Source organism: Clupea harengus, chromosome 7 (assembly GCF_900700415.2).
Source record: "Clupea harengus chromosome 7, Ch_v2.0.2, whole genome shotgun sequence".
Classification (NCBI taxonomy): Eukaryota; Metazoa; Chordata; class Actinopteri; order Clupeiformes; family Clupeidae; genus Clupea; species Clupea harengus.
Window position 1 is genome coordinate 7301898 of NC_045158.1, and position 22500 is coordinate 7324397.

A 22500-nucleotide genomic window follows, 5' to 3' on the forward strand; every position below is an offset into this window, starting at 1 on the left:
GACATCATGGTGACCACATGGGAACGGGAATGTAGGTCAAATCCAACCTGGTCTGGGATTTGCCAAGAGGAGGGAGGCTGGTAGCAGCTATTTGGTTTATGGGCGATCTGCAGAGCAGATTGGGGATAAGATCATCAGAGACAAACCATCCAGCCCTCGACGCTGCCCTCAAAGGGAAAACATGTGGGGAGATATTAACATCAAACATCACAGTCACCAAACATGACAAACATCGGTGGACTTTGACTGAGCCCATATATTTGGCTTTCCTGGATTATTGTAATTAGTGTGGGAGTAGTGGACATATTAATTGTTTGTCCTATGAAAAAAACTTTGCACATACATTTCATGAGTAGATCCTCCTTCTCTCCATACATGTTGTCCACTTCTACCATCAGAAATGCAAGGTCTCATTTTCCTCTGCCTCTCCTCTCATGCGAGTGGTTTAAATTAAAACAAGGCTCTTGAATAAATTGGCAAAATGAGCCAGAGGCCTATTTGACAGAGAAGCTGAAGAGAAAGAATGAGAGAGAGACAGAGAGAGAGAGAGAGAGAGAGAGAGAGAGAGAGAGAGACAGATGGGCCTTTCTCTCCTTTTAGGATTTTTCCGGCCAGATAGAGATTACAGTGATACCCGTCCAGTATAACTGTCAACTTGCAAATTACATATACTATGATCTACAGATAAAACCCGTCAGAGCCAAAAGAACACCACTGCTTGGAGTAAGAAAGACATTCTACAGAAACTCTGATTTTCTGTCTGCAGAAGGGGTGAATTGGCTGGATGGAATCAACTGGTAGGCTACCTCTCTCCATCTGTTCATAGTATTTTTCAAGCATTTGGTCCTGAAAGAGGCCTTTGGCATTACATATACACTTTATTCAAGTAACAGCCTCACACACATGTTCCCTACATTGATTCAGGGTCCTGCTTGATCACGAGAGCTTTCAGTCACTGGATCTTACGCTCAATTTTACCGTCACGCATTGAACACTGTGAATGAATGAACTGTCCGACACATTGTTGATGTCCAGAGGGGCGAAGGGAGTGGAGAGGTGGGGGTCCAGAGGTGACCGATGCACTGCGTGAGGGTCTCAGATCAGTGAGAGGGCACTGACGCAGTCATACGTCACATGCCAAGCCTCTCAGCATGCCATCCTCTGATCATCCCTGACACCATTACTCAATGCTGGATACTGTATACACAGCTTGTTTCTCTCCAGGCATCAAAAGAACCACATGCAGGGGATCTTGAGGAGAAACTGCTGAAACAGGAGTGTGTGTGTGTGTGTGTGTGGTTCTGGGGGTGATTTGGACAGAGGTCTGTTGAAGTCATTGTGGGGGCGTGTTTGTGTTTTTGTGGCTGTGGGATACATGTGACTACCATTATATGCATTTGATGTGTGGAATGGGTTTCATTTGTGAACACATGCATTGTGTGTGTGTGTGTGTGTGTGTGTGAGAGAGAGAGAGTCCATGAACAAACATTACTCTATGAAATGCAATTCCATAAGTATACATGCCTGGTCCCCCTGTGCAAACAGAGCAGTAAAGCCATGAGGGTTAGGGGATCATCAGATGGCTGCGCCATTTCCTGTTATTAATGTATTATTTTACTTCTCCTGCACACTGAAAATACATGGAAATAAGGGCATTGCTTCGGCTTTCAGCACTAAAGCATGTTCCGGTGTGTGCTACTGTAAACGGAATTCTGCGTTAAAAGTGAGGACAAAAAATGTTGTAATAAATGTGACCCCTACAACCACTGTAACCAACCAAACAGAATTAAAGACAAACAATGCCATATTCACAAGATAATATAACAATATTTCGTTTGCCAAAAAGGTTAGAAACTGAGTTGGTGCTTTAGACAATGCATTCAATAGAAAATAGACTTTAATAAAATGCCCACAGGCTGTCTGAAGGGGACGAAATCCGATGCTTCATTCAGATCACATTTCCTTTTTCTTCTGTACTATGTGCAGTGTGCTGGCCCTTTAAGGAATGAAATAAAATGCACTTGACGTTGAGCGGTCTCTCTCAAACTACTACTGAATACGGGAATCCAGTCCAGTTGTCGTTTGAGCGACTGTGATTTCTTTCTGCGAATCTGGATTTTTAAGGACTTGCCGCAAGGCGAGATTCAAAAAGAAGAATGGAGGCATGTACTTGGCAAGGGGCATTGGGATGAAATGAGTGGGCGAAAACCGTAAAAAAAAAGGAAAAGAGCAAGAGAGCGCGAGAACGTACGACCTATCGAGAGGTCTGTCAGGGAGAGGCGGTTCAGCATTTCACTCGGAGCAGGAGCGACATTCGCAAGTACCTAGCAAGATTTGCGCCGAGCAGATGAGAGCGAAAACATCGTTTTTATTTTTGTGTGGATTATTATTCAATTTCCCAACCGACGACAACTAGCGAACAAGAAGAATTCTGCTGGCTGTAGCAGACCTTATTTCAAAACAGAGGTAAGACAACATTTTAGTCACTGTCTGCTAGCTGTCTTGCTAGCCAGCTAGCTAACTAACCCAGCTAGTGGATAGCTTGCTAGCTAGTTGTCTTTCTCCCCATAGACATATGTCTGTTTCTGCCTCTCCGTATGTGCTGTGTTGTCACGCTAACGTGTGCTAGGTAGCTAGCGGCTGTTGAAATAGAGGCTGTGAGCAGCTCTGTAATTGCGTCCACAAACCACTCGCCTTTGAAATCTAGCCATAGCTAACATTGAAAAACAAGGCGGAAACCTAGACCCTGCATTTAACCCTCGATAACTAGTTAGCTATTTCACCAGTGTATTATGCCTTATTGTTAAAGTGTGGCTGTTGACGTTTGCTATCCATTTAGCAAAATTGTCTAGTTACCCAATCGGTGATATTGTAGTTGAGTGCTGTCTGTCCATTTCTTAATATAAAGCTGTCTTATAGAAAGCGGGTAACATCATGAAAGCTAAACGAACACGAGAGATGCTTGGCGATAATTTTGTTGTATGATTTGCGAGCTAGTAATCAGCCTCTATTGCAGATGGCTAATTGGTTAGCAAGTAATTTGTGCACAGCGATACTCGTTGGCTAGTCAGCCGGCTATCTTCAATCGTCTCGGCAGCCAGCGCCAAGTTATTGTTCCAAGGCAATATTAACGTTAGCTCGTTCACTTGGCTAGCAGCCAAACATGGCAAGCTACCTGTCGTATTAGCTAGTAAGATAACATTAGCTAGTCAGTTGTGATAATGATTAATGTTACCTTAGTTAACTAAGTTGACCAAACTGAACTAGATAACAGTTAGATGACTAACATTTAACGTAATCACTGCATGTAGATAGTTAGTAGGATAGTTAGCAGGCCATAATATTAACATCGATTTAGATGACAATAACAAGCAAAGTTAGCCATTGGTGGCTAAAGCTATTTGTTTGTCAGTGTCGTTGGGGGTGGCAAAATAGGCAGAACTTTGGGTCAAACGTTGCCCGGTAACCTTATATGGTAACCTTATGGTATTCAAGGAATCTGGTCAAATATTATGTTTTGTAAAAAAAAAAAATTGGAACACGGTGAATCATTCAGTTTTGTTGATCTCGGTTACAGTGTTAGTCTGCCAATGTTGGGACGAGATAAGAAATCACTGCTGCATGCTGTGCTGTTCTTATCTTTTCAGCTGGGCAAGACTGCTTACTTGTATCCATGAATTGAGATACCAAAAGTACCCTGATGTGCCGCTACTGTTTTATCTGATGTGCCAGAGCTATTACTAACGTTAGTTTGCTCGGTAGTTACTGTATCTATTGTTATACAATACACGACCTAATATTAGGTATGTACTTGCTTTTGCTAGGACACGTTTTGCGGTTAAATGTCTAAATAGACGTACAGTCTATGTGGATTTGCTCGTTTTGTTACATAACGGAATATGTGTTTGGGATCAGCAAGGGAGATTGGTGAACACGGCGTTACATGAACATTTTAATGCCAAGTTCTGGCAGGTCTCTTTCACAGGATTGACAGGCGTTGCTCACTGCTCTTCAGCTACATGGGCTTTATTTACATTTTCTGTCTTGCATAAACGCCGGCAAGCCCCTTAGCCACGGATTTTCCCACTTTCGTAGACGTCAACAAAGTAATGTAAATAACCTCGTAACCTTTATCAGTGTAATATTCGAAAAGCTATGGATGCATTCGACGAAGTCTTGCTGAGTGGTTTCTTGGAATTCCTTTACCGGGTAGGGCGTCAGTGCAGGGCAAGGTTTGCTGGAGATAGGACAAATAAATATAACGGTTTCCCCCCCCTGAAAATAACACCCAAGCCAACAACGACAAACCTTAAATGTTGCTGTCAGCAGATTTTTACTAAATTTAGTGGGAAGATTCTAAAAAGAGATTCCGTCCTCTGAATTACATTACCAACAGGCAGCCAACCCTGAAGTTTTCTTAAAGCAGATAATGCATTTTTTCCCATTGCGTCTCACAGCAACGAACAAAGCTTGGTCTGATAATGTGAGCCAATAATACCCCTCCCCTCCCCTCCCCTCCACTTGAAACCCAAAACAGAAATGGCCTTAGGTAACCCCATTCTCTCCCTCTCTCTACATGGTGCCAGGACGCCGCCAGAAAACAACACATTTGTTTTGGACTCCGCTCAACTGGTGTGTTCCACCCAAGCGCTCTGCTGTGCTTGACGGAGTGGTGCTTCTCTCTATCCTCTCTCCCTCTCCTCCGCTTACATCACCTCTTTCCTCCTGGCTGCACTCATTGACTTTATCATTTTGTGTGAAACAAAGCAATACTGCTCAATGAAGTTTTGATTCATTACTAGTTGGTAGTATAACTAGGAGTTGCTTTGAACTCTGCAGTCTCCAAGACATTGTACAAAGAAGATGTGTCAATCCACCAAACGCACCATCTCGTAAGCGAGTATGGATCATTTGTCTGGGTCAGAGGGAAGTTGTTGTGACGTGTGGGGCAGCTTGGTGGTGGGCTCCAGGTTTGGTCCAGAAAATGAAAGCCATGCTGTTTTTATGTCCTCCAAGTCACGCTTCTCAGTTAGCGCACACTCGTGGTAGTGTCAAAGGTGCCAGAGCAGTGGGTGAACAAACGACTTTGCATTCACAGCACCACTGTAAGTACTATGTTCCCATATACGTAGACTGTTAAGGCGTGCTCCATCGAATCCCAGGTTTCTCATTGTAATGAGGAAATATGGCCTTGGGAAAAGCCAGGCATAGATAGACATTTTTGTCTGTATGACTATGGTCATGGAAAAGGGCAATGCTTCTGTATTCTGTGTGAAATGACTACTTCTATTGCAGATATTACTGATAATACCCAGTAGCTTGATATCAGGGCTACGTCAGCAAAAATGACTTCTGCATTAGCCCTTGCACAACAGGTTGTTCTGACACAACACTGAGCACTATGACTTGACTTAGATGGGAGGTCATGTGCATCCCTTTCCCATTGTGTCTGAATTCACAGTGCCAAGTGTTACTATTCTGAGTCCGTAGGTTATGTGTAAAGCTTGGTCTGGTTCTAGGTTATCCATTTGTCAATGGAACTTTTAGTAAGTCCGTGGAGTGTCTTTCAGAACAGGGGAGAATTACTCCAATTTCTGGCAGAACACTCGAATATGGAGCTTCAAGGAAGCTCGAATTTGTCTATCTCCACACAGGGGGTTGCCTGTTGGAAACGACTAAAATCTATGGCCTAAATTTTCCCAAGATTAGGTAAACTTAAAGATGCTGAAGATCTTTTCAAACACACCGTTATGACCACAAACACTTCAATTCTCTTGGGATTAAATATCTGAGCGGTAAGTAAAACAATAGAGTATATCACAAGCACAGCTCAGACTGCCTCGGACCAATACCCAAAAACTTCGATGTGTCAACTTCTAAGACAAGCACCGTGTGTGTCAACTTCTAAGACATCACAATAAAAATAAAAGTAAAATAACATAAGATTTCTGTTCTTAGACAGGACTCTACTTCCTATATTTCCCAAAATTAGGTAAGTGTACTTACCAAAGTGTTGTGTCAACCCGGGGTGACGAGACATCTTACAGCAAACTCGAATACTTACCAAAGTGTTGAGTCAAACCGGGGTGAAAAGGCATCTTACAGCAAACTCGAATCAGCAAATACAAGAGCGTATCTTTCGGTGAGGACCTCCATCTGATGGTAATTAGTTTTATACCATATATTGAAGATTCAGTCTTAGGTTTGATCAGTCAGGATTCAGGTTTATTCTTGAAGAATGGCGGCCGACCATTTGTGAGACAGAGACTTTCAGATCCATCCTCCCTCACAGAACTTCACCTCAGCATATCAGCAAATTGCCGAAGGTGGAATGACCCCATATGGAGGGGAACAACTGAGACAAGCCAAGCGTCACAGACACACACACACACACACACTAACACGCACAAACACACACACACGTCCTACCCCCTCCCAAGGAAAGTCAACCCTTGCTTTAAAACAAAGGCAAGACACAAGACACAGAGAAGACCATAGGAGGCAAACAACTGAGACAAGTGTCAACACACACACACACATACACACACGAACACACACACACACAGAGACACACACTTAACCGTATTACCGTCAACCCACATTACAATAAAGTAATGCTCCATGTCATGTACCCCTCAGTAACCAGAAAGGAAATGTTTTAAGATGTTGTGACACTATAATGTATCTCCCATAATCCGTTATCTTCTGTACTATTGTTTAATCCTAACATTTCATTTTAGCTTAGTTTACCTTAGAGTTAACATGTGTAATTAAGTTTGTTCTGTGTTCTCACCGCTTGTAAACTGCATTTTCCGAATGGGTACCATGTACATATATGTATTACTTCTGTTATATTTCTCTGCTCTCACGGCTAAAATAGGATGGTTATGTTGATATAACATCGGGAAGGAATTTGTCCCTAAATCAGAGGTCCACACAATTGGCGAAAAAGCGTGGGGCACTCTGTAACATGGGTTTCGCCTTCCCTCGTGAGAGAATGCCACATTTATGAGACAAAGACTGAACAAAGCCACTCACTCAAGAAAAAGAAAATAGTTAAATGATCTGATGTTTAAGACATACAGTCTTAAAAAGGGGGAATGAAGGGACCAGCATAGGTCATAAGAATATGCCATAGTCAATAAGTCAATGATATTATACCTAGTCATAATTGTTACTTTTATTTGGATTTAACTAGCCATGAGTGGACTTTGCTTGGTGAATATTCTTTGTCTCTGACCTGGGTAAGTGAGGTGTGATACTAGACTCTCACCCCCCCCCCCCCCCCCCAGGTCGAGACAAAGAACCCTGCATGCATGGCCCATTTGAATAGACGGTGACACCCCTTAGATATAGTGTATTTAACAGACTGTTCCCCAAGGAACAAGTCAGATATGCTGAGGTGAAGTTCTGTGAGGGAGGATGGATCTGAAAGTCTCTGTCTCACAAATGGTCGGCTGCCATTCTTCAAGAATAAACCTGAATCCTGACTGATCAAACCTAAGACTGAATCTTCAATATATGGTATAAAACTAATTACCATCACATCAGACTGTCAAGTTTGCTGGCAATGGACATTTATGGTAAAAAATGAGAAGCAGGTTTGCCATTTACCAGGAGCCATCCCCTTCCTTCTTGGCCACCGTTGTGCCACCGAGCTCATTCTTCTCCAGAAGCCCCTCTCTCCCAGACCATGTGGAGTTCATTAGTGAGAATATACTTTCCTGTGTGTGAGAAGGCAGATTTTTGTTTTCTTTTCTTGTGAATGTTAACGTTGAATAGTTCCGCCAGTGTTTTGTACAGTCACTCCGTCTCACCCATGTTGATGAGAGTAACGGAGAAGGAGGCTTCAGCTTGAGGGGGGGGAACTCTCCCAGCGCCTGTGTAAACAATTAAAGGAATGTTTTCAGGCTTATGTTTAACAGTTCCCTTTAACTGCACTTGGGTCTTTTCCATTAGTTAATATAGAGATTTCTTGAAGGATGTTATTACTTCACTTTTGGGCATTTTATGCCTGGCTTCAGTTCTTACAGATGTGGTCTGGGGTCTCAGCCTCAGCTAGCATGTGTTCTAGACCAGAGGTGTAGATGGCTTCTAGACCCACGATTAAGACACCAAGCAGACTGAATGACACTGTGGTTTCCTTATCTACCATTGTGTGTCATCACGTTAACAGCTACTTTAAGTGACAGCATCTAACTTTGTCTCCAGGCTGTAAGAATTGCATAACTGAACCATGTGGTTTCTTGTCGGAAAGTTTGAGTTTCACTCAATGGTGTATCTTAGATGTGTTTTATCTGTAGAGGTTGATGCTGCAGGGTAGATTATGTGAGTTTAAATGAAGCTGTGTTTCGTCAGAGAGACCAGGCAGAGATGAGACTTCACTACATCCCACGTTTGTCTGTCTGTCTGTGTGTGTGTGTGTGGGGGGGGGGGTTGGGGTGTGTGTGGTTTAATCTCCATTCTGGAGCCTTATGGGGGTCATGGTGGTGACGCGGTCACCTATCTGTTTTTCCAGGAATGGGGAAGGTTGTGGGAGAGTGCCTGAGCCCTGGGGCCCTGCAGGGCTATCCCTCACTTGGCCGGACAGAGGGATAGTCCAGCTGAATTAAAACAGCAGGATTTATTGTGGCAGCCAGGCTATTCATTCCCTGTGCTTAGGAGAGTGAGGGTCACTGTTCAAAACAAGTGTGTGTGTGTGTGTGTATATGTGTGTGTGTGTGTGTGTGTGTGTATATATATATATATATATATATATATTTATTATAATGTCATTCTGAGAACAAACACCTGCAGTTATTTTATTTTACAGGACAAATGTGAAACTTACTAAGGCATGTTTCAGTGAAATGTTACAAACGGGATACATGCCAGCGACGCAAAACGCTTGCTTCGCTCTGAGTGGGGGTGACGTGGCGTGTGGAAATAGCGTAACAGACTGGACTAGCAAGCTAGTTAGCCAGCTAGTAGGCTATCTAGTCACTTGTGTTTATATCAGAACTGTCGTTCTGTTAAAGTAAGCACAGGATTAAATATCTAACATATATCTACAAGGCCATTCAAGTTTTTCTTTTTCTTTTAGCAAATGAAACGACCGAATTACGCCATCGTCCTGCAATTTTCAAACTCCAAATAATCTGATGGGCCACTGCGGGCGAAATGCGCTCTTAATTTTCTTCAAACATTTTCTTCAGTTAGCTTAATGGTGGTGTGAAGTCGCAGTGAAGGACATCCACTAGAATGTTTCTGCATTTTCTTTTTCCTTTTCAAATTTTTGTCATTACATTTTGCCACCATGAGCCTTTTATAGGTTGGTTTGCTGGGGATACAAACTTAAGACCTGTTACACTCTGACAAGAGTAGTTGGGAAGAGACGCTTGAAAGAGATGTGGGCATGCTGTGAAATGCCATTTGGAACACCAAGTCTGTGGAGGAGCTGCGAGGCCTGTGATGTGGGAAGCTATTTTCGCCTTGGTCAGCTACTGGGTATGTCATGAACGGGGACTTTCAAAGGACTGGTGGAGGCGTATATCCACGGGTATCTATCTCTCTCACACTCACAAACGGGCGTTCCTCTTGTCCATTAATGAATTCTTCTCAGTAGCTGTGTTCCACTATTGGCCGAGTTAGTGTGTACCGAGGCTAGCCCCATTTCCATGGTCACTTCCGGTGCTTGAGCACACACCCTTGGAGCTTCCTCAGCGCTCGGAGCAACTGGTAGTTGATGCAGTGTCGAGGTTAAAGGCAGGGTTATTGGAGTCAGGTAAGAGAGGTTCAGCGCCAACACAACAAGATAACTGTTTTATAACCTAAACATTACATTTTTAAGGTTATGAAATTAAATGAAATAACTTCTATTGCAGTACATGCCAGTTTTAAGCAATAGAGGAGTCTGACAAGTGTGTACGAAGGATATACTTTATTTAAGTGCGAACTGTACATTCCACCACACGAGCGACCGCAACAGCAAATGTTTTTTGTTTTTGTGGCTTGACCCTGGCCATTAGCCCTGGTTGTCCTGGTGATTGCTCCAGCCTGCACTTGCCCAATAGTGGAAACACGACTACAGAGTCACTCGCCTTGTTTCTGGCCTTGCAGTTGAGCCAAGATGGTGGCTGCTCTCGGCTGCTTAGCCAACATGGAACTTAGTTGCAGCAGAGTTGAGATGACCTGCCTTGGCTCTCCGAACAGTGAACAGTGCATGGCCCAGTCCTCTCTGTGTTTGTCTTTTGTGTGGTCTCGGCCCTTTATATCCCCACTGAGGGGGAAAAGTGGTCCAGGCATCTTGAAGATAACCCGCTGTCATTACATTAAAGTGGCCACATGATGACTGGAGCTCTCCTGGAGTAGAATGCTGAGCCTCGCCTGTATCATTGCCAGTGTGTGAGTTTGATATGATGCCCATGACGATGCAGCAGTATCTGTATATATACTGTGAATTCATGTCTGCTTCTTAATGACAGCCCTAGTTTCAAGACTTCTCCCTCCCTCTTCTCATCCCCCCTCTCTTCTCTCTCTTTCCCTCCTCCCTCTCTTTGGCCTCCGCAGGGAGAGCCTGCTCATCTACCTCACAGAATTGAAATGAGCGCAGACAGCTGCACTAATACTCAAACACCAAACAGCAGGCTCTCCTCCCCAGTATGCCAGCTTTCAAAGAACATTTAGATGTGTGTGCGTGTACATTTGTGTGTGTATACGTGTGCGTACATTTGTGTGTGTGCGTGTACATTTGTGTGTGTGTGTGTGTGTGTGTGTGTAAATTTGTGTGTGTGTCTGTACATTTGTGTGTGTTTGTGCACGCGTGTGTACATTTTTGTGTGTGTGTGTGCCCGTGTGTCTGAATCCGGCTTTATGTCCCAGCATCAGAGCGGGCAATCTCCCACCTCAGCTTCCCCCCTTATCAAGACTGAGATCCGAGTTCAAACAACACAGGCAGCTGAACAGAGCATGTGACCCACAGTGACTCCCAGTTACAGTAAGCGAATGCCTCCAGAGAAGTCCTCAAACGCCAGTCCCGGAGAACCCTCTACTCCTTTCATCTGCAATATGGGAACCGTGTGTTTGTATGTTTGTGTTTGTCCCGTTGGGATTCTAAAAAAGATCCATATGAAGTAGATGCCTGTCAGCCAGCCAGAGGCAGAATCATAATGTGCTTGTGTGCATTCTTGTGATTCAGTCCTTGTACGGAATGGCTTTGCTTGACTGTGTGTGTGTGTGCGTGCGTGTACATTTGTGTGTATGTGTGTGCTTACATTTGTTCGTGTGTGTGTGTGTGTGTGTGTGTGTGTGTAGAGCGCAGCGTGTGTGTGTTTTTATAGATGTGGCACGGACATCCTAAATGCTGCTTTTTCTCTTGTGGCCCACTCAGACAGAAGTCCCATTCTGCAGTGAGATTTATAACTCTTCCTCTCACTGCCTCCATTTTTCTCACTCCCTCCCTCCATCTCCCACCCAACACAGCTGCTGTGCCGACATTTCCAGGAAACTGGATAACATCCAGAAAGAGAGGGGGAGGGGAATAAGAGGAAGATGTAGTGTGTGTGTGTGTGTGTGTGTGTGTGTGTGTGTGTGTGTGTGTGTGTGTGTGTGTGTGTGTGTGTGTGTGTGTGTGTGTGTGTGTGTGTGTGTGTGTGTGTGTGTGTGTGTGTGTGTGTGTGTGTGTGTGTGTGTGTGTGTGTGTGTGTGTGTGTGTGTGTGTGTGTGGTTAGTAAAGACAGTGTATAGGGGAAAATGCATTTGAGTATTGTTATAAAAAGAATGGTCTATAAGTACTGTTGAGTAGGGCTGAACGATTTGGGAAAATAATCTAATTGTGATTTTTTTTACCAAAATATTGCGATTGCGATTTAATATGCGATTTTTTTTTTTATCCTCTTTTTTCCCCCAACAAAACGTAATGAATGATTCAAATATGACCAACACAATATTAGATACATTTAGTGTAAAATATTCTTTCCCACATTTTACATTTTTATTTAACTGCTCATTACTGAAACAAGAACAACAAATCGGTGGCTTTGCCACTGTGCATTTAAGTAATAAAAAAAGTAATTTTAAGTATAAACACTAGGCATGCACTTTTTAAACACTGTGTGCAAAATGTACCATCTTAAAAAAAAAAAAATTAAATTTTTTTTTTAATTTTTTTTTTTTAGACCACGTTTTTTTTTATCGCGAACGTTGCGGTTAGAAAATCGCGTTCTATCATATCGCGATTAAATCGCAAATGCATTTAATCGTTCAGCCCTACTGTTGAGAGTGTGTGTGTGTGTGTGTGTGTGTGTGTGTGTGTGTGTGTGTGTCTCTGAGGGTGTGAAAGTCTACAAAAGACAGATGATATTCATGGCTGATTGGGGTGGATGTGTCTGCGTGCGCTGGAAGCATTCCAGTCCTGTGTGAAGAGAGCGTAGCCCTGGGGCTCTGGCTGGTTGCCTCATATGTGTGCCAGTGCTTGATCCTCGTGCTGGACAGAGCCTGGCTCGGTCTGCTCTCTTTTATAGTCTCTCTCTCTCTCTCTCTCTCTCTCTCTCTCTCTCTCTCTCTCTCTCTCTCTCTCTCTCTCTCTCTCTCTCTCTCTCTCTCTCTCTCTCTCTCTCTCTCTCTCTCTCTCTCTCTCTCTCTGCCAGTCTACAAGCATGATCTCTGTGTTACGGTACAATTGGTGTTCTTGCCCGTTCCGTTGACGCCAATGTTTGACAAAAAAGGACAGATCGTTATTGTTATCCAATTTCTTTCTTTGTCTAGGTAGCAAAGGTCAGGGTTGACGAACTCTAACTTGCAAATTAGTTTGGTTGCCATACGTTTGACATCAGCAGCTCAAATGCAAAGGCTGAGCCCTTGGTTGAAACCAAACATCAAGGGTCCTGTTGCGCCCCCCCCCCCCCCCCCCCCATATTCTTTGCCATTTCTAAGTGGTTTTGTATGTGTCTGTGGTGGTGTGACCCTTTACGTAATTGTGCAGTCATTTTTCCTGTCTGCGTAGGTGTGCAGTGCGGTTTTAAAGAGTGTTATGAATTTAACTGACACACACGACTTAATAAGATGAGCATTCATCACTTGTCATTTAAGCCCCTTTTTTTGATTTAGTTTTGCCATTTCTTTGACTCCACTAACAGGTCTAATTCCATTGGGATGCCAGCAAAAGCATTCTGTGTTTCCACACAACACATGAACTGACCTCATGTCAAGTTGGTAGGGCAGTATTGAGGCTGTGATGAGGCTGTAATGGCCGCATGCATTAAATATCTCTTATCCTGTCAGATTGCGTGACCTCAACTAACAGTTGTATAAATCAGGTTGAGCTCTCTCTCTCTCTTTCTGTCCCTCTCTCTCTCTGTCCCTCTCTCTCTGTCCCTCCATCTCTCGGTGGGTGAGTGGCCCAAACTAACTTTAACTTTGACTTTAAAAAGCTGGTCACGGAATCACATAAAACGGCTTCAGCTGGGGCCCCAGGCTTGGAATGGTTAACGGTCTCTCTCCCTCTTGCCATAGCTTTACCTCGTCACCCTTTTCTTGTCTCTCCTCACGCTTTCTCAACCGTCCCCCTAGGCAGTCTCTCAATCATATCAATCGTTCTGTTTGAGCAAGGAGGTCAGAAAGGACAGCAGATAGGACACAGAACTCACAGAACTCTTGTGGTCATTCACTAACTAGAGCGTTATCTCTTTCTCTGTCTCTCGAGCTCTTTCTCTATCCCCCCTTATCCTTTTCTCCCCCTCCCTCTCCCTGTCCCGTCTGTGGTGTGTGATTATGAAACAGAGTGGCAGCTTATGAAACGGGTGTGTTTGGCCTGAGCTGGGGCCTCACTGGGAGCAGCAGCCGGCACAGATTTCACTGTGTGGCTCTCTCTCTCGCTCTCCCCCTCTCTCTCTCTCTCTGTACGTGTGTGAGAATGTGAGTGGAGGACTGGCACATCACTGTGAAAGCCTGACCGTAACAGAGCTACGGACTGCACCGCCCCTCCTCCCCCACCCTATCGTGCAAACCATAAAGCACTGCTCACACGTCCTCAGTAGAACCACACACACACACACACACACACACACACACACACACACACACACACACACACACACACACACACACACACACACACACAGAGAGCCTATTTACCAAATCCCCATCCATCTCTGTCTGTCTGTTTGGCCTAGTGCCTGCTCTTATCCTCCTATCTCTGTTCCACTCTTCCTCCCTTCTCCCTTCCTGTTCTCTGAATAGACGTGGGCATGTATGTCTGGGACAGAGCTGCGCCATTTGCTTAGCATGGTTTGTATCTTAGTATCTTATTGAGAGGGAGTTCCTCACACTAGTTAACACTCTAGAGACTGTGCAGGGTCAGCAGGCTCCTGCTAGTGTGCCCTCCTGATTTGACCATCAGTGGCTCAATTGTTCACACACACACACACACACACACACACACACACACACACACACACACACACACACACACACACACACACACATTACAGTAAGCAGGCGTGATGTCACAGCAGCGCTCAGACAAAGGAACTTGTTTTTCCAGGAGCCGTCATCCGCTCCGGGAAGCGCTGTGCGAGAGAGAGATAGAGAGAAGAAAGAAAGAGGGAGAGAGGGAGGCCAGCTGAGAGAGGGGGATGGGAGGAGAGGTGAAAGACTGTGGTGCTTGTGTGGAACATTCGGCTTTGGAAAAGAGATTCTGTCATTTCCGAATGCCTCCATTGTTTTCTCTGTGGCTGCCCAGAGTTGGGATGTGGTGGGAGAGTCTTCTTTGCTTAGGAAGGTTCCTGACTGAATGAAAGTACCTGGATGTCTATGTGGCAACCATGATAAGAGCTGTTCGAATTCTCTAAATGCTAAAGTAAAGGTGCTTCAATGCTTCCTTTCGTATCTACTTTAGCATAGGGTACACTGCCAGATAATGCCATCCCATAATTCCTTGCGGCAGTAACAACAAACAATCAACATGACCCCCGTCAATAACATCCGCCGTCACAGAATGATGAAGTCTAGTGTGAGTGCAGTAGAATTCTCCTAGCACTGTGGTTGTCTTTTCCTAAGTTCTTATTAATTCTCCGTGAAATCTTTCCTTGACCCTGGATGGAAAATGTCATGAGTGGTTAGGACAGGACATGGGACGTCATTTTTTTTCTCATTACTATTCGACCACAGCCTTGGCTCTCTAGTTTTCCAGGGCCAGACCACTTTGGCCCACTGTCCTCTCTCTGCTGTACTCTGTACTCCGCTCTTCTTTGTTTATTCCTCTATTCCTCCCCTTCTCAGCCCGCTCCCCCTCTATTCATATTCTCTCCTTTCTTTCTTTCTTTCTTTCTTCTCTCTCCGAGTCAAGTGTCTGGAAGGATGTGGGGGTATATGTGTGCGGGTTAGTATCGTCATATTCTTTGAGCGTTTTGGCCGACGTGGCATGTGTTGTTTTCTGCCGTGATCCCGTGTATAGAGAGATACGGCTGATTTCTTAGGAGAGCAAGATTACAGCTAAGGGGGCGTGCCTTTCTTGTCTGTCTTCTGTTGTAATGTTTCCTCTCGCTTTCCTCTTCACCTCACTCCCTGTAGTATGGCGATAATGTTTATCTAGTCAAAACCTTTCTCTGGTGTTTGTCAGGGTCCCTTGGCCCTCTTATCTGAGTACATACTTAAACACACACACACACACACACACACCAATACTGTACTGGGCCATGGTCCAGCTGGGAGTGTGTTTTATGGCTGTTTATGGCTTGCTCTTGATGACGCTGGCTGCTCTGCAGCAGCTCTCATTCCGACACATTCCAGCGAGGTCACACATAGCTGACATCATGTTGGAGGTCATCCTGAGCTAGTCTTGGTATGCTAGCAAATTTGGGAGCCCGTTGGCAAACAATGATTTTTGAAACCCCAAACAGCCAGTTGAGAAATGAAGGACTTTGTGTGGGTGTGTTTGTTTGTTTATGGATCTGGTTGGTTTACGGCATGTGTGTTTTTATAGGATTAGAGTCTAATGGTAATCCTATAAGGAAGAGGTGCATCCCATTGGAGCAAGGCAGACAGTCTCTCTTTCATTTCTCTTTTTTTCTGCTAAACCCTTTGTTCATTTTCACAGCCCGCTACCTCTTTTAGACCAGGAAACACATGCATATATACACACACACACACACACACACACACACACACACACACACACACACACACACACACACACACACACACACACACAGAGAGCCTTCATCTCCCAGCCCACACCACTGTGATTTCCTCCTAGCCACAGCCACTACAGCTCCCCCTCCCCCATTCTCTCTCACACACACACACACACACACCATCCCTGACCACAGCACTTAGTGTGATTAGCGCTCTCATATATTCGGCAGTGGTAGTCTGCTGGTTAGCTTTGGCCGCTGATCCAGGAATGGCTGTGCGCCGCAGCTCCTGACTGGGGGAGCAGCAGCCGCAGGTCAAGCCCACTGACTGGGGATCAGCTAAGAGCGCGGTTTCTGCAGCGGTTTAGGGTTTCTATTCATGAAGACGAGGGGGAAGTGGCCGCTGGATGAGGGCCTGATGGCTTTCTGCTTTCATCTTTAAAAAAAAAAAAGAAGGGAGAGAGAGGGAACACGCTAAGGACGAGAGAGGGGTGACGTTTAGCCACTGACACTCAATCACACAGACACAGCGGAGCTCTAAGACACATAGTCATAGCATACTCAACATCATACAAAGGAAGAGGGAGGACAAAATGGAGTTAGATTCTGCCCTTTGCGTTGACTTTTCCACAGGCTTTTCCATGTCTGTCTGCGCACCCTGGCATTATTCTCTGACAGGTGAGCATTCAGCTGTGCTGATCTGTGTTTGATAACTTGAGCACGTTGCACATTGCTGTCGTTTGCACTCGTCGTGATAGCACAGGGCTGTTTTTTCCTATTGTCCAATCCCTGTGATTGTCATCGCATGTTTTCACCAAACCGTAATGATCTCCACTATGCTTGACCAAGTGGCACAGAAGTCTTCAGACCCCCCGTCTGTATTCTCTTTTGTTGGTGACCGGCAGGAGTGCCCCTAGGTCATGTGTGCTCTAGTGCCACTGATGAGGAGCCATAACCTTATAGGTATGAGGATTTTGATGTGCATGGCACCAAGCATGGCAGAGAGGGGAAGGGAACAGGACGGGCCGGACGAGAAGAGGGGTGTGTGTGTGTGAGGGGGGGGGGGGAGGAGGAATGAGCAATGGCATGAAGAGTCCTAGGGCTGTGAGCGCATATGAGGGTAAATGAAGGTTATGAAGGTAGGTAAATGAAGGTTTCTATTTAGAAAAATGACAGCATGACCAATTAGGCCTGGTTTCTGTCTCTACTACAGTGAAGTAGCTTTCACTTGCTCTTGAGGACCAACTCTCAGTGGAGAAAGCTAGATAGGGTGTCTGTCAATTTGTTTGTAATTTCTCTCTGACGTTTCATAGAGCTTTACTGCTGAAATGTAAGTGGGAGTAAACATTGTAATGCAGTTCATTTTTTTCCAATCAAGTGACATAATCCTGAGTCAGTAACCACCGAATAGGCCTGCAAACCTTTGACTATAAATACTCCCACTGCTATTGTTATTACCTCTGCCAAGGAGGTTATGTTTTCAGTTGTTTGTGTGTTCGTTTGTCTGTCTGTCTGTCTGTCTAAGCAGGATTACGTAAAAACCACTGGCTCGATTTCCATGAAAGTTGGTGGAAAGGTGTAGCATAGGCTAAGTAATAACCCATTCCATTTTGGATCGGATCCCTGAATTTAGTTTTACTTTTGCGTTGCGAGATGCAGCATCTGGCCTTGTTGGAAGTCTAGGGTCTCCGAGTGCCCTTCTTTTTTTTTTTTTTATATATATATTCTTTTTATGTAAACAAACACTTTGTTTGTTTACAGTCTTCTTCCCCCTCGTCATCGTATTGAACGCTGAATCCAAAACGTTCCCCCACAGCGGATTTGAAAGACGACGGTGCCTTTCCAAACTTTTTTCTTTCTGTCTAGCTAGCTAGTGTTTTCGCCATTGTCAAGTTGGAGCTGATATTTAGTTTTTTAGTTTCCCCTCTCTCCTCCAGCTCCTATATGCATACAGAGTGCTGATGGACTCCAGCGAAGTTCTAACAGGCTCGAGAGGTGCTCTGTGGATCTGAATGTGCAACTTTAGAAATGAAAGGAAGTTTGGGAAATTAGAGGAAAATGACAGACATGTCGTAATACCGTGTGTTCATGTGTGCGTATTGAACCGTATAGGGAGAGCGTGAGAGAGAGAGAGAGAGAGAGAGTGTAAGCGAGCTCTTCCCGTTTGGCCTGTCCCCTGTAATTAGCGACCTGACTTTAATCAAGGCCTCCATTTGCAGTGACAGCCCTGTTAAGTCCCCTCTCTTTTCCTCTCCTTCTCTTCTCCTCCTTTCTCGTCCTCCTCTCTGCTGTTTCCTGAGCTTTGTCTGTCTCTGAGGACGGATTAGTGTGTGTGTGTGTGTGTGTGTGTGTGTGTGTGTGTGTGTTGCTGGAAGCTCTGCTGATGAGACTGCCATGTAAGAAGGCAGTGAGAGAGAGAGATGAAGAGAGAATAAGAGAGGGAAGGAAGGAGAGTGCTGTGCTTGTTGCTTGGGAGATTATTGATCTCAGAATCTCATTTTCTGGTCTGCTGCACTGCCTGCTGAAAAATAGCTGTCTGCTTGAGCAGCACAAACAAAAGGTGTGTGTGTGTGGTGGGGGCTTATTGCTCTATGAATATTGTTTAAAGTATGTTTGATTTTGGTCAGTAGTGCAGTCAACTGGAAGGGTTGTGGAGGTGTGTGTGTGTGTGTGAGAGAGAGAATGAAAGTCTATGTGTGTGTGTTTCTATGCCAGCTGTCTCCTGCATATTTCAAGCACAGTTGCGGAAGTCATTATGCTTTTGGCTGTGGGGGATGGGCAGCCTGATGTTGCTGCTGTTTGTGCTCACAGAAACATAGACATACACACAGAGTGTTGTATTTGTGTGCAGAAAGGGATGCTGTGTGCGTTTGTGTGTGCATTTCTGTAGATGTAGTTTACTTCGTAAATTGATGGATTTCTCTCTGTAGGGGATTGTGTGTGTGTGTGTGTGTGTGTGTGTGTGTGTGTGTGTGTGTGTGTGTGTGTGTGTGTGTCCAGACCCTGGGGCTAATGGGGTCGTGTGGCCCCTCTGTCTGAGGCAAGTCTGAATTTATGGTTGCAGTTTTCATTAGTCACCCGGCACAGCCTCCCTCTGTTCCCACCAGACCATTAAAGTGTGTGTGTGTGGCAGCGTTTGGCCAACCCTCACTTCACATGACTTACAACTCTTAGGAATGTAGAGAATAGATTATATTTAGTGTTTGCGTGTGTGTGTGTGTGGGGGGGGGGTGTGATTGAGACCTTTTCGTAAACGGAAATAAAATGAATTACCAGAGGAAAATGTAAAACTGTATTGTTTATCGTCTATTCACAGATGTTTGGGAAATAAGGAAATCTTACTGAGTGAGGGCGGTCCATGAAGAAGCATGGTGGACTATGAAATATACACCAAATGATTGAATTCATTTGGAAGACACCAAATGGATAAAGCCATAGGTTTGTTATTAAATGCTGCAAATTAATGGATGTGATAAGTCATCTCATCTGGTCAATCTTAATCAAGGTTTACATGATCCAGGCTGCTTTCAGTATAAAATTAAGTGTTATTTTCATCAGATAACCTGTAGTTAACACACACACACACACACACACACACACACACACACATTCACTATACACACACACTCACACAACGTTTATCTTAATGACTTCAGGAAGTTGCCAAAGTAGCAGATCCCAGCAGCAGTCTCAGACTCAGAAGCATTTGTCAACAGGAGATAAGCTCAAAAGGCACAGCAGTAGAGTGACACACACACACACACACACACACACACACACACACAGGGGATGAGTAGAGATTATTGGTGTGCTCTGTGGTGAGTCATTCACTCAGCTGTTATGCAACTCTTCTAGTGTGAATGCGCATGTGTATAGAGGGATGTTGTGTTGTGTGTAGTGGCAGTTACATCGCTGGAGAGTGGGAGAGAAGGTGCTGCCTTTGTGTTTGATGGAGTCTCTGACTAGCTAAACTACATTTGTGTGTATGTGTTTGCTATGTGTTTTAGGGAGTGGATTGTTTTCAACTAGTTTGTGAGTAGAGAGGTGGGGGAGGGGCCTTTTCACCATGCAGGTGTGTGTGTGTGTGTGTGTGTGTGTGTGTGTGTGTGTGTGTGTGTGTGTGTGTTCGTTCGAACAGTCAGAAAACGAATTATAATTTCTCACTTAGCTGTCAACCACAGCAAAGTTCAGTGTGTTTCTGCAATGATTACTCTATTTTGGGAATGAAGACCTAGTTACAATCTCATGCCAGTTAACCTAGCTATTCTAACTATCTAACTCTATCTTAGGGAACTATTATAACAGTTGGCAGTTGCTAACGTGTGTTGATATAAAATAATTAGCTGCTAGGTTCAACTTGTGTATTTGGGGGCCAAGCATAAAAGCTCCACATTCACCCTGATTGTTTCTATTATAAGTTAAATTTAGACTGTAACAACCTAGATCAACTCATCATTTCACGCGAATGGAACTCTGCCAGTTATACCGTTTAAGGCGACTTAAAAGTTTCTTTAGCTAGTTAGCATAGCAATTAGGCAATCATACATATAGAAGTTGGACAGTGCTCTATGTACTACTAATATAATGAGACACAAATAGGGATGCACGATATTGAATTTTAGCCGATTTCCGATATGCCGATATTTACAATCTCATTTTGGCCGATTGCCGATGCCGATACCGATATATACACCTCTGCTTTTTAATTATTGAAAAGTCTCTCCTGTACTAGAATTAATCTGTTATTATGATAGGGTATTGCTGTAGATACGGGACAATAAAAACTTGATTTGTATCATTTTAGAAATAGACATTCACTCATGAAACTATTGAAATGATTTCAAATATGGCAGATTTATTTATATTTTCACGTCACAATTTTCATACTTGAACAGTACCAACTTGAACAACTACACTCTGGAAATGCAACTTGGCTAACTTGGCAAGCTAACGTTGGTTAACTGACTTACAGTTTAATAACATCCCTTCTAGGATTTCTAGACTAATCTATGTAAGGTTATTGCCAAGTTAGCTATATAAATTCCATCAATGCAAAAGTAAGCCATGTACAGATAGCGTGGGCTCGTGACATAACGTTTCACATCCCGTCAAATGAGATCATCAACTTCGCTGGTGTCACGTAGTATGCAAGCTAACTAGCTAGTGTTGTCTAGCTAACTAGCAACTTATTAACTTCTATTAGCGCGCGACAGGTAATGTTGCTAAGCGTTGCACGCGGGTGGTCTGCATCTATGCATGCAACCTACGTTACGGCCAAGCTGTCGTCTCCTCTTCCATCTCCTGAAAAGTTTCCTGACAAATAACATGTCAACATCCTCTGATACTGTGAAGTACTGCCACACAGCCGACGTGTTGAATTACGTTGTTGGCGCTCATAGTAACCAAAACATTTGCTTCGCGTGCGCATAATTTGAACGTCACCTTATCGGCCAGGTACATCGGCAGAAATGTTCATATCTGCAGATGCCGATAATTAAGTTTTTAAGCTTTTATCTGCAGATACCGATGTCGTGCCGATATTATCGTGCATCCCTAGACACAAATACGACTTTGGGGCGTTCCAATTTAATTCTCAAATTCCAACTTTCCAGTTCAAATGGAACACACAATAGAAGACAGGAATCCTGTGGCTTGCATTCCCACTTGAGCAGTGGCCGAAGAATGGCGGTAATGTTGCTAGGTTTCCAGGGGCTAGATTACCGGGCGACAACTATATTGGCTGCCCCCATTCTCACATGACCCCAATATGGTTAATTGGCATGAACTAAAGCAATATGAGTGGGAATTGGGCCCATGTTAGTTTGAGTGGAGCTGCAGTGGAGATGTATTCTGATCTGTTGAGCTCACAGTGAGTGTATGGTGTTTAATATCAAAATCTGTGAAAAACACAATGCGAGTGCACAGGACTGGTATCTGCGAGTGGAAAACCATCCTCACGAGGTGAGCATGAGTGCTCGCTCGCTCGCCCCTCCTTATGCACTCGCAACTGTTCAGCGCTCGTTCGTCAAGTTTCATCTTTTATTTTATTTATTGTTAAGGAGGACTGTACACAAGGCCTACTCCCTTCCAGTCTTCACACTACATGCTTCGGTCTACATGCTAGGACCTCCCTTTACACCAAGCCCCAAAGGGGGGCAAAGGGGGGCAAAGGGCAATTACTGTAATGTTTGTGAAACCTTGATTTCTGCTTTCAGTATGGTTTGTGATGTGCTTTCAGGCATTCTGTTCTGCAGAGGTTGTCTTGTCCTAATGATGTATATATATGTGTAAAATTGTGTATCACACCTGGTACTAGGGGTGGGAATCTCTTGGCACCTCACGATTCGATTCCGATTCAGAGGTCAACGATTCGATTCTAAACCGATTC

The 22500-nt window shown here is 44.2% G+C and overlaps 1 protein-coding gene across 12 annotated transcripts in view; it reads left to right on the forward strand.

Moving 5' to 3' along the window:
* The first annotated feature begins 2017 nt into the window (after positions 1 to 2017).
* The window catches only part of ncor2 (nuclear receptor corepressor 2), an 89504-nt gene continuing 69021 nt past the window's right edge, over positions 2018 to 22500 (forward strand). For 11 of the 12 annotated variants that reach the window (XM_031570325.2, XM_031570326.2, XM_031570327.2 and 8 more), the window contains exon 1: positions 2019 to 2466. The gene's annotated coding sequence lies outside the window, so the exon portion shown is untranslated. Of the gene's footprint in view, positions 2467 to 22500 lie in introns of all 12 variants that reach the window. The other variant, XM_031570332.2, reaches the window with a different exon arrangement.